This window comes from Amblyomma mixtum, chromosome 4, assembly GCF_055824585.1.
Source record: "Amblyomma mixtum isolate Tamu chromosome 4, ASM5582458v1, whole genome shotgun sequence".
NCBI lineage: Eukaryota > Metazoa > Arthropoda > Arachnida > Ixodida > Ixodidae > Amblyomma > Amblyomma mixtum.
In genome coordinates, this window is record NC_143015.1 from 162830559 (window position 1) to 162842910 (window position 12352).

Genomic DNA, 12352 nt, shown 5'->3' on the forward strand with positions numbered 1-12352 from the left:
CGTGGATATTGTGGCAAGTAAGCCCTTGCACGTGTGCGCGCCTCTGTGTTTGTGCTTCGGTGTTTTTAGTGGCGGGTTGTCAACGAAGGTGAGAACAACCAAGACAGCGGACGAGAAAACGACGAGCGGCGAGCAGTGTGTGTGCGGTTGCTCGACTGTGCGGATGCGCGAGCAAGATGGAGCGAGGTGTATGAAGCTGCGAGCGTGCATTTATCTTGTAAATAAGTTTTCGTTGTATATATAGTCATCTTTTGTTTTCAACGTACTCGTTCAACCATTTTTCCAATCAATATATATGATGACTGTGCACTGAGAGCGTGTAATGAAGCACAGAAATGAATTTATCACCCGTGTAACTACGCAATTCGCCCAGAAAAATCCGAGGCGCCTACAGTTGCTGTTCAAGGAAGACTGACTGAGTGACTGTAGTTGCGTGTTTGTGAACATATTGCGCTGTGTGCTGGTCATCAATTCGGGTGAGTCGAGAACCCGTATGCAGTAAGACTGAGCACTTCGAGTATTGATAGTATCTTTTTGCATTTTTATTAATTTTAATTGTTTCTTTGTTGATAAACTCCAATGTATCTCTACAATCCGCGCTTTAATTTGCTGCTTGTAATTTTCTTTCATGTGTGTATTTTACTTATTTTTTATTTATATATAAATAAATAAATTTACTCCGCAAATAGTGCCTTTTCGCTACGAATATACCCCCCCCCCCTCCGGCGCCAACAACCAATGGGCCCCCCCCCTGCAAAAAATTCTGCGGACGCCCTTGTGCGAGGCACGTGCAAGGGACGGTCACGTGATCACAGATTCCCGTGGGTTTCGGGGGACGTCGCAGATACTACATCGCTGTAAAATTAGGACACAGGAACCAACGCATTTTCTCGCATAGGATTTAAGCGAACAAAAAAAATCGCCCTGCTCTCATATTCCTTTTATTAAATTCGCCCCTGATCCACGCTAGCACGTTTTGTTGCTTTCCACGTTTTTTAACTCCCGCTTTTTCCGCCTCACTTATCGCGCATTCTCCAGGCGGCGCTAGTAGTAACGTTGTGCGCCGACTCCAACGTTTAAAATACCCGGCGTCACCAAACCCGGGCTCTTTCAAAGGACCTTCCTGTACAGGGAAGCGAATTCCACTTTGAAGTTAGTCTTCGCTTTGTCAGCCCGCACGCAGGCGGTGCGGTGACGCTGTCTAGAAGTCAGCGACGACTTTATTGCTTCTTATCAGGCACCGACGTTCCTGCATGTGACCGAGACAGATTACTCTGGACCTACCTGCAGTGGCTTACGCCGCGCACCGAAGATTTGTGACAGGCGCGCAACTGTGACGATCTGGGGACAGGAGGCGACTCCTCAAATAGGAGCGCACCGTCGCCGCCGAACTATTCGCAGCTGCTGCAGTTTGTCCACATCCGGCCGGAGTCCCATAAACTGCAAGCAGAGGGCGCGCCCCGCCCTAAGCGGCCACCTTTCAGCGCGCCAGGCCTTCAAGCAAAAACAATGCGCTCGCTTTCTTCAGCGAGCAGACCTGCAGAGGTCAGGTACCGGCGCAGGATGCGACCGCCGTGCGTCAGGGAAAGTTATGCATGCCAAAAATTCTGGGGCGAGAAAAGACCCCCCCCCCCCCCCCCCCCCCCCTCCCCACAACCTCACCAGCCAGCTCGCCGATCCATGGCCACCGTCGGCTACCGCGACGCTGGCGTCATCTGGCGGCTGAAGCGCGCGCAGCGCCTCCACGTGGCGGTTCTACAGCGCAAAGTCATGGCGCCGCCGCGGCTTGCGGCGTAGGAGAGGGAACTACCCGTGCGAGGCGCTTCGTAAATCGCCCTCGTGTGGCGCTTTCTCATCGCTCGTCTTTCGTCAGCTTCCTTCCTCCTGGCCGAGCCCCCGGAGCCGAACCTTCTTCTAGCCGCCGCAGCGGGAGCATCCGCCAGCATTCACGGGGCGTACAGACTCTCTCATGCAAACCTCCTCCCCCCTTCTCTGAACCCCTCCGGGCCGACTCACCGCGCGGGGTTCCCAATATAGAAACCCCGGAGGGCACGGGGTCCTCCTCTCCCTAGCCCCTACGCGCACGCTCCAGGCACAACATAGCCGGCCTATGACGCGAGCCCCGAACCAAACGGTTTCTTTCGGAGAGCCGCGGCCAAGGCGGCGTTGCGGAGGGAAAGGAGAAATCTCGCAAGACGCTGCTGGTCTTCTCTCCCTCTGTCTTTTTTTTCCTGCTAGTCGTCGGAGCCCTTTTCCTTCCTCCCCGAACACTCGCGGCACCCCCCACCTAGGGGATTGCGTAGTGACGTTAGTATAAGCCTACCGCCGCCACGCGAAGCAAGCTACCGCGAACTGTTCTCACCGCCCGTCCTCGTGCTCGGATTAACGGACATCGCCGCCGCTAGGCCTCGTGGATCGGGTTTTGTGTGCATTGAGGGGTCTGCTGACGTCTAATCTGCCGTGGATGAACGTCAGGCAGGCCGGACCGTAGAGAGGACCGGAACTCCGACGGCTGCTGTTGCATCGACGTCGTTCTTCTTTCGGGGCTGCCAGGCCGCGTGGTATTACTTGGGGGATCGGTTCCGCGGCCATCTGTGCTGGGCTAGGAGGTTTGTTCTGTTCTCCACGTGCTCATCACCAGAAGCCGTCCGTGAGCCCTCGAGGGATTTCTGCTGTTTGTTGTGGGCTCCCTCGCTGCAAACGTCCGCTCTGAGTAGTGACATCGAAGGTCCATTTTCTCCAGTGCTGTGCTTGCATGTAGGCTTTGGTGAACTCCTTATGCTGCCCTAGTCGGCGACTGGCAACCGTGGGCTCAGGACAGCACATCGAGTTTCGACATTGCATTCTCGCAGCCGGTTGATACCAGGCCAAGGCTGGTGGTGTTGAATTGTGCTTGTGAGAAGTACGGTCTGTGTGTGAAGTGTTAGGGCAGCAACGTTTTGGGTGGGGCTGTGCATCCGGCCAGTGAACGTTACAGTAGGCGAAGACAACCATCCCGCTTCGTTGATCTGTGTGACAAACACCAATTTTCTTATTTAGGCTTCTGAGAATCAGTGCCAGCCACAGTGCCCTGATGCCCGTTTTGTGACGAATGCCATTTAAAATACCACTCCATATCACACTAGTTCCGGTGCAAGACTGCAGTGCTCTGGCATGAGTGCCACTGCCTAGCTAGTTGCGTGCAGCTGGGAAAAAAAGGGAACCTGTGCCTTGGACATTTGCTGACTGGTTTGCTTTTCTTGCACTGCTTTTGCATAGATGGATCCCAAAAAGGAAATGGGCTTTTCTCATTTATTTGGATTGCGGCAAGAAGTCTTCAGTATAGATGAATTTGTGCAGAAGCTTATTAATGTTTAGAAAATCACTGTTGTCGATCTGGTACAACCCTGCACATAATCGCTTGTAGGCTGAAACAGTTGTTCGAACAACACACACTGTGGAAAATAAGCTCCGACAGATCACACCATCCATTTTACTGCACCTGTTTCTTCACCAGGATTTTGGTGCTCAGCCACGTTTTTCAAGAGTGCGTAAGTGCCTTTTTGCATCGGCATAGTTCCAACCAACTCAGAAAAGGAGCAAGAAAACTACAAACAAATCTGAATGTGCTAAAACGTATTCTTGAACGACAGCCACTGAACAACAGCTGTTGGTGGGACCCGCCAGATTGATAGGCAATTGTTTCCGACAAGACAGCTGTGTAAAAGGAAGCACGTGCAAAGGCAAAGCTTGTCCTGCTGCAGACCGCAGAAGCAAGGTGCTATTTCGCTTTGAGACCACCGTGTCTGCAATTATGTGCGCATGTTGTTGACTGCGCCTATTACAAAGTCTCCGTTCAACGGGCGACGGAAGTTTTCTGATTCTCGCATACTCACCCGTTTCTAGCACACCTTCTGGCTAGGAAACCGAACTGCATTTCTAAAAAAGCCGCGAAGAGCATCACTGCACTGCTTTACAGATAAAGTGTGGGTGCAGTTCAAGCCACTGAGAATATCGCGCACCTATCAAGAGCACTTGAACCAGCGTGCACCAACACAGCTCACCACAGGGAATAAAGCTCCGCGTGGGAGTGCGAGGTACTGACGGTGCCATCATACCTTTACCTCCAGTTGTGGAGGGTGAAGTGGCAGCAAGTACGGACTACAACATGGCATCCACTACCACCGATGGAACGCTTACGGGGGCACACATGGCTGCTGCTGCGGCAGCCGCAGCTGCAACGCCAGCAACAAATCCTGCCGCGCTGCAGTTGGCTCTGGATCCTACGCTACAGATGTTCCCACGTCTAATTGACCGGCAGGCAATGAACCTCTTTGGATTCCCGGCCATCATGCAACAGGTAACAGTCAGACACGCGAAGAGTGTTAATATTTTCGATTAGACAAATTTACCAGAACCTCGTGATTTTACTCAAGCACTAAATGCCATTCACTTTGTCAATTGCTTTTTCACTTATTGGCAACCACTGCTGGGTTATCTTTTTTTTTAGAAAAGGTACTCCACTGCTGAAGGTACCTGATCTTTTGTGACCAATGTAAACACTCTACAGGGAGTGTGCTGCAGAGTTCGGTGGTAATATGTTTCGAAGTGCAAGTTTAAGGAAACTGTCAGCCCTAACATCATTAAGTGCGCATTGTCACCTCAAAGACAGATTTTTGTAAATGAGTGACACCTCTCCAGCCAGCAAAATGCTCATATATTGCTTGAACATGACTGCAATGCCTGACATAACTGTGGCAATTCGCGTTGCCGATTTTGCCAAGAAAAATGGAAAAGGACCGGTAACTAGGGATGATGAGGCCTGCATAATCTTGAATGGCATGCAGCATGCACTGATTAAATGTAGGTTGTGAGTTTGCGGCTAAATAAAATGTACACTGCAAAGCCAGCCTTTTGCAGATGCAAGCAACTGAAGTAATATGCGGATAATGAAGACACAGCATGCAGAAAACACTCATACGATGCACAAACGAAGTTTGAAGTGAATTTCATGACATCATTACATTCCCCTTTAACGTAGAACTGGGTGTAACATATGTCACTCCTTGCATACTTATAAAACTTGGTCACAAGCCTGAAAATAGGCACAAAAGGATTTGCATGACAAGTTATTAGGGAGTTGGGTATACATCATCAGATTAATAATAGTGGTGTAATCACTCCTTAGCATCCATGCAACTGCAGTCATAAGACTACAAAGGAAATCTATGCAGCTCTCTCAATCTTTATTTCTATTACAAATTTATTCCACCTTGATACATTCTCTTAAACTCATTGGAATAATCAGATTTTACAAGCTAGGCAGGTGATAGTGTTTGGTAAAATGAAATACACAGCTTGGCCGTGCCGTGTAAATTATAACTTGAGCTCGGAAGCTTTGTAATTAAATTTATGACCATCCTTACAGACGTTTACAACAATTTGAAGCATCAACATATAGGGTTAGCTTATCAACAATATGATCACAATGGCTGTCATAAGAATGCTGCTTGTAGCACTTGCTGGAACCTTTTTTTACAGCTTGTAGCACTTGCTGGAACCTTTTTTTACAGCCTGTATAGTGGTTTGAATTTTAATTCTCTCTGATACCAAGTTAGACTACAATGAAGGTGTCAGCAGCAGGAATTGATATGGAAACAATATTTTCTTTTGTGGCATACTAAAGCCTAGTTAATTCTGCTCTAGAATGTTTTCAAGCTTTGCTGTTTACTTAATCAGTGACCAGCACATGACTTTCAAAACTTGATCAAGGTTGTTAGCAGTGCATATAAGACCCACATTTCTTGAGATCACTTCCTGTGCGTACTGCAGATAAGTGCAGTATAGAAAAGGAAGTTTCAGGGTTAATCAGCTTGGTACAGCTTCAGATTATAACCTAGTTAGCATAAAAACATGGATTTGCATGCAGATGTATACACGGCTTTAACCACCACATGGAAACGAAGCATAAGAATGTGTGAATTTGCTCATATGCATGTGTGTGTTTTTAAGACACTTTACCTGGATAGATTGGAGACCCTTCTGAATATGTATGAACACTGGTTTTCGAAGATCATGATCACGGGCAAAATAAATCTCATCACCTTTTTGTTAAATATATTTGTAGCAGTGGGCACACACAAAATTTTTCAAGTTTTCTTGGTTGCAGCTATCCATAGAGAGTGCTTCTTTTCATATTTACAGAGTGTTTCCTTACCTCTCGTTTACTTTACCAAGACGTGACAAAGTGTGGTTTTTCTGATGGCACACTGTAGCCCAGTGCTCGTCTGTGTGCTGCTCTTCATGGCGTGACAAGGAAACTCGCGTCGCTCAGCTATTTCCAGACACCAGACAGCAGCTGCATGTGATCTCTGCATGGAGAAAGGAGGAAAGAAAAAGAGCAAAGAGAGGGGGTTGGGGGAGTGGGAGGAAGAAAGGACAGTTTGTTGCACACGGAAATATTCCAGGAATGACGACGGTGGCACTCACTTCCTTTGGTTCCAGCCAGTGCTGCTTTGTATGGCAACTTGGCAAGGGCCCATGCAGGTGGCATCTGCATTAGGTGGGGAGGAAGATGGGAGATAACAATGGGAGCATAGCTTGAGCAGGTGAAGTTAATGGCTTGCCATGGTGAGGTTATGATGGTTGCTGCTGTTACTGCTTCAAAAATAGAAAGTGCTCACAGACTTATGCTGAGTTTCACTTCTGAGCTGAAACTAACAAGATGAAACAAAGAAAAGCAACTGAACTAGGCCAGTACACGTAATGATTGTTGGTCAAAGTGACCGCAGGTGTATGAAGACGAGATGAATGTTGTCAGAGGGCCGGCAGAGAACAATTTCGAACAGCGAGCTCAGAAAATTTGCTGTAACAGAGTGGCACAGGACGGTGGTGATTGGAGATCACTACTAGGAGTTCAACCAACCTGCCCGGGAATGATAGGGATGAAAAACAGCATTTCTGCGCTCAACCGCTGAGCTGTTATGCATGCGCCTTTTTTTCAAAGGCGGATTTATAGGTCCCTCTTGGAGTGGGCAGCCCTATTTCAACTATGAATTTCTTGGCCGTAGTTCTAAAAAAAATGGAGTTCAGCATGGTATTCTTATTTTGGGAGTGGGGCACCCTCCTCTCCTTAAATTTGGCTTGCCTTACTCAAAGTTGAAGGCCAACAGCGCAAACGACGCAGACAAAGTAGAAGAAAACACAGGACAAGCGCTGACTCACAACTGAAATTTTATTCAAGGAAAGTAGTACATTTTATAGCTATAGTGTTTTCTTCTACTTTGTCTGCGTCGTTTGCGCTGTTGGCCTTCAAATGTACCACCAACTCGCCCGTTTGGCTATAGTCTTACTCAAAGGTTCTCGCGAAGCTGTTCTGAGAACCGGGCTTATTCAGTGAATGATGATTGCTAAGCCAGCGTAACGTTTATGATAACAGTTAACCTTCCAAAATTTTTAGGCACTGCAGATTTTTAATGGCAACACAGTGATAGCTGAAAAAATAAATAAAGAGAGGGCGAGAGAGGGAAGATGTGCTAAACCTGCTTGCAAAGGAAACTGATTACTTTTCTGGTACTTCTTGGCAAACTAATTCCCGCGCAGTTTGCGTTCACTAATTACGGACAACCAAGGCAGACACCGTGCGCTTCCACCCATCAAGGCCCATTTGGGCTACAGTATCACAGAGAACTCATTAGTTGACAATACTCCTGTGCCGGTGATGTCTGTTTCGAATGCTTTCGGGACCTCAATTAGCTCTAGTCGCTTTAATGAGAAGTGCATGGTCTGTACAAGAGATTTCACTCATCACACAGGGGAACCCAATCAGACAGAGTGCTCCCGTGATCTGCCTGTGAGCTTGTGTTCTCTGCTAATTAGAGCAGAATGTGCTGTCGGCAACCAACCTTGGTCATTTAGAGCTGAATCTCTAAGGGTGCTTGTCATGAATCTTGTGTAAACATGTTAGTGATGGGGCAAGGCAACGTATGAAGCAGAATCAGGTTCATGGAAATTAACCTGTTTAAAGCTTATGTAGCCACAGATAGGCCAGCAAATGAGTCAAGTTTTCGATGTATTGTGCAGTGACCTGAGACGACTTAGTTCATATATGCCTAGAGTCCTACATGTAGGGCATTGCTTGTTGTGTGCAGTAGCTGTAAAAGTTTACTGTGTAAATGCTTGTGCCTGCTAGCTTAGGTTCAAGAGGGTCTAAACTTACCCTGTGCAAGGGTTGTATTGAGTGCGTTCAGAAAAATCTGCCAGTCTTCCCTGGATGCCATTTTTTAAATTCGACCTCATCGACTATATTGTAATTTTGCAAGAAAAATAAATCTTTTATGCACTGTTACAATGAAACCACCGGGCGATAACAAATGTTTTAAAGTCAATGTCAGATATTCGAAGCTTTACCACATGTAAGAGGAATCGAATTTGCCTAGTATCCTACAGTGTATGATGGGTCAAAAGTCAGTGACGAGAAAAATATTTCCATCAATAAAAGGGGGGATTCTTAGTTGTGAAGTGAAATAAACATTTTATGTTGAAAAATATTTGAATTTTTCAGATTTTGAAGTTTTGGTATATATGAGTTAAATTGAGGTTGCACTAAAGACCAATTATTTTGTCAGAAATGCACAGTAGCTTGGGTTACAAGAAAAATACCTATGTAATATGCAATTTGCTGATGACATTCCCTTGCTAAGTCACTCATCGTAGCTGCTAAGCATGATCAATAAATGAGTTAGACAGACAGAGCAGAATGGTAGGTCTTAAAATTAACATGCAGAAGACCAAAGTAATGTTCAACAGTCTTGCAAGAGAACAGCAGTTCACACTTGGTAGCAAGGTGCTGGTAGTGGTAAAGCGTGTGCTTAGGGCTGGTAGTGGCTGCTGATCCGGATAATGGGAGGGAAATAACTAGAAGAATAAGAGTGGAGTGGAATGCTTATGGCATCAGATCATGAATCGCAGTTTACCAATAACCCTCAAGAGAAAAGCATACAACAGATGTATCTTACCGGTACTCACCTACGGGGCAGAAATGCGGAGGCTGACGAGTTCAGCTTAAGTTGACAACGCAGTGAGCTGTGGAAAGAAAAAATGATAGGTGTAACGTTAAGAGACTGCAAGTGTTCAGAGTCGGTAAGGAAACAAACACGGATTAATGACATTCTAGTTGAAATCAAGAGGAAGAAATTGGCTTGGGCAAGGCATGTAATGCAAAGGCAAGATAACCGCTGGCCCTTAAAGGTAACGGAATGGATTCCAAGAGAAGGCAAGCGTAGCAGGTGGCACCAGAAAGTTAGATGGGCAGATGAGATTAAGAAGTCTACGGGGATATGGCGGCCGCAGCTGGCAAAGGACAGGGCTAATTGGAGAGACGTGGGAGAGGCCTTTGCCCTGCAGTGGGCGTAGTCAGGCTGATGATGATGTTGTTGGCAGAGCAAGCTTTTGTTGAAGCTTCTGAAATGCCATGCTGCAGATTCAGTTCATACATTTCAGTTGAGTAATGCAAACTCTCTTGAACTGTAACATGAAATATGATAACATTTGGCTGTACAAACCAGCCCTAAATTACACACATGTTGCTGCAGCTGAAACATAATGCGGAAAGGTGATTATGATGCAGTAGTTACATCACAGTTGGCAGGTGAGAGTAGGGAATAGTAAATAAAAGTAAAACATTGGCAGAATGTAAACTTACTGCTCAAAGGCAGCAACGATTACCTTTACCTGATGTGAGAACAAGAGCAGCCACGACTTCCTTCCACTCAGTCTGTTATTCACCTCCTTGAAGAGCAGATCAGCAAGAGTACCTGCGCAGAGATAGAAAATCCTGTACATGCACCTCAAACAATGGTTGAGATGCATGGAGAAAGTGCAGTGGTGTCTGTGCCTGTAAATTGAAATCAAAAGTGCAGTTTACGAGGCTGGAGCGCATCATTAGGATATGTCGTGTCGTACATGTCACCAGACATGCAAAAATCACAGCACAATTTTTTGGGCATCATGCAGGATAATGCATTCACCAAAAGGGCTAATTCAATTTGCCACTAGCTGACCAAAAACTAAGCGACTGACTCACGGTCAACTTTCTGTGGCACTGCAATAAAGTGGCACTACCTTGTTCGCCACTTTCTCTTTAGTTGGCTAATCCTGTAATTGCTAGGGGTTCCTCGCAAACTCGTAGAGGGTAGAAGGTCCTAGAGATAGTTTATACAAACCAGTGGTTTGTATAAACTTGTTGGGTCTGTCACCATGCTCTTGAGAACTATATTTTGCCGCAGAATATCACTCCCGCTTCGGTCCTCCAGGCTTGACTGCAATGCCACAGAAATTTGTCTGCGAGTACAGTCAGCAAATCATGTGATGTGTCATCTAGTGGGCAGGTTGCACAAATGGTGCATACGAGGAGGATGGGGGGGATTCTGTTCGTACTTTATTTCAGCCATTTCTGATTATTGAAAAGCCCTGCTGCAAAGAATTGGCAAAATGGACATGAATAGTTAAGCAATAAACAAGCATGGAATGCAGTCCTGCACCAGAGTGTGTCTGTGCACCCTTTAGCTGTAAGTCAGCCTATCTTCCGAATCCTCTGCAGTCCAACCTCCCCAAACAGCCGTTCTACTTTGTCACCATGCCTGTGACTCCGTTTTGCTCCAAGTGGCGAAGTAAGCGGTCTGAATGCTTGTAGGAGTACAGCCCCCAGAACTTTTGTTTACTCTGTGGGAGGAAACAGTCTTCTAACTCGGGGTGCCGTGGATAACTGCAGGCCTGGCAGCTGCACTCCGGCCTCAGGCAGTAAATTTCGTTTGCCACACTGTCGAGGGAAAGAGCGGACACAGCTAACGGGATAACGCGCGCTCCGAGGTTCCCTGGCGAGAGAAAAGGGCCGATATATATAACCCGGAACAATTCGTGCCGCGGGGTGCGAAATCGCAGCAGTAATAATAATAAGAGCTGAACAAGGCGCGCAACTCGATCAGCCCATTTGGACACACCGCGCGCCGGCGCCCGCCAGTCGGACGCTAGGGAGAGCCTGTGTGGTTGCTGTAGCCACGAACCCAGAGCCCTCGCCCGGTCTTTGTTGTTGTCTTTTTTTTTCGCCAGAAGGCGGCAGTGCGGCAACGCTCTGGTGCGTGGTATTCCGGAGGCCTTCGCGCGAAGCTTTCCCGGCCAATCTGCATGCAGCGAGGCTTTGCGCGACCGTTATACGGCTCCCCGCTCCCCTCCCAAAGTTCGGGCCAGCGTTTCGTTAATGAGCCGAGTCGTGCATTTGTTAGCGTGGTTCCAAGATGGCGGCGTCGCAAGCGCGGAGGAGATGGGGGGGGGGGGGGGGGGGGTCCAACGCGTACGATTTTTATTCAGAGGGCAACTGTGGCCTCTGTACAGCGGACAAGGCGAAGCGCCTTCGTTATGATGTGACTGCGTTCCGCGCGCTAAGCATTTATTAACTCGGCGAAAACAATGCATCAATTCAGCGACCCCTCCTCCTCCACCTCCCGGGACTCGCCTGTCACGTGACTTTGTGAACTCTGGGCGTTCGCCGAAGACCGCTTGCACATCGGGTGGTGCAGGTAGTGGCCGGACTGATCGTTTTTCTTGTGGCTTCCCTGCAACAAAACCGCCATCGCGGTCGGTCGGCCGTCGGGCTTCGAAGACTTCCCTAGAAAAAAGATGGGGGAAAGTGGGAGGGGAAAAAAAAAGGAGGAACGTAATGAGGAATTCGCCGCAATTCTCATTACGAACGAGAAACCACGGCGCCATCCTTCATTAGGGCGAAAATTTTAATTCGTAGTCTGCATCGTAAAACCGCGCGGCTGCCCGCAGCCGGTTCTTACGAAGCTCGCCCCTTAATGCTTCTCTCCCCCATTACATTCGCGTCTGCTGCGTTCTAAGGGAAGCAGAAAGAGCAAAAAAATAAAATAAACATGGCTGTTAATTTACTTGAGGGGCCGCGCACACGACGTCTGCATCGAATGGTTGGGACAGAGGGCGTAGATTTCACCGTTGCTATGCGGTGGTCGTAATTGCGGCTCGAAAATTGCCCGCTGCGTTCTTCGCTCAGGTCATCGGGATATTATACCGATGAAGGAGAAAGCGCGAACGAGGCAGCATACGTATATCTGCTGTACAGTATAGCGCGCCTAGATTTTTTCTCTCTCTTTTTTTCCTTTCGAGCATGTGGTTATATTATTAGGCGTACGATATTCCAAAGCAGCCCACGTCGCGACGTGAGATGTAACCATTAACTCAGCTATGGAGAGAAAAAGGAAACGGCGATAGAGGTGCGAGAACGATGCTGAACGTTCGGCGCACTGTCAGCGCGTGGTAGCTATAACCGCATTTCACGCTCGTCATTAGTTGACCGTGA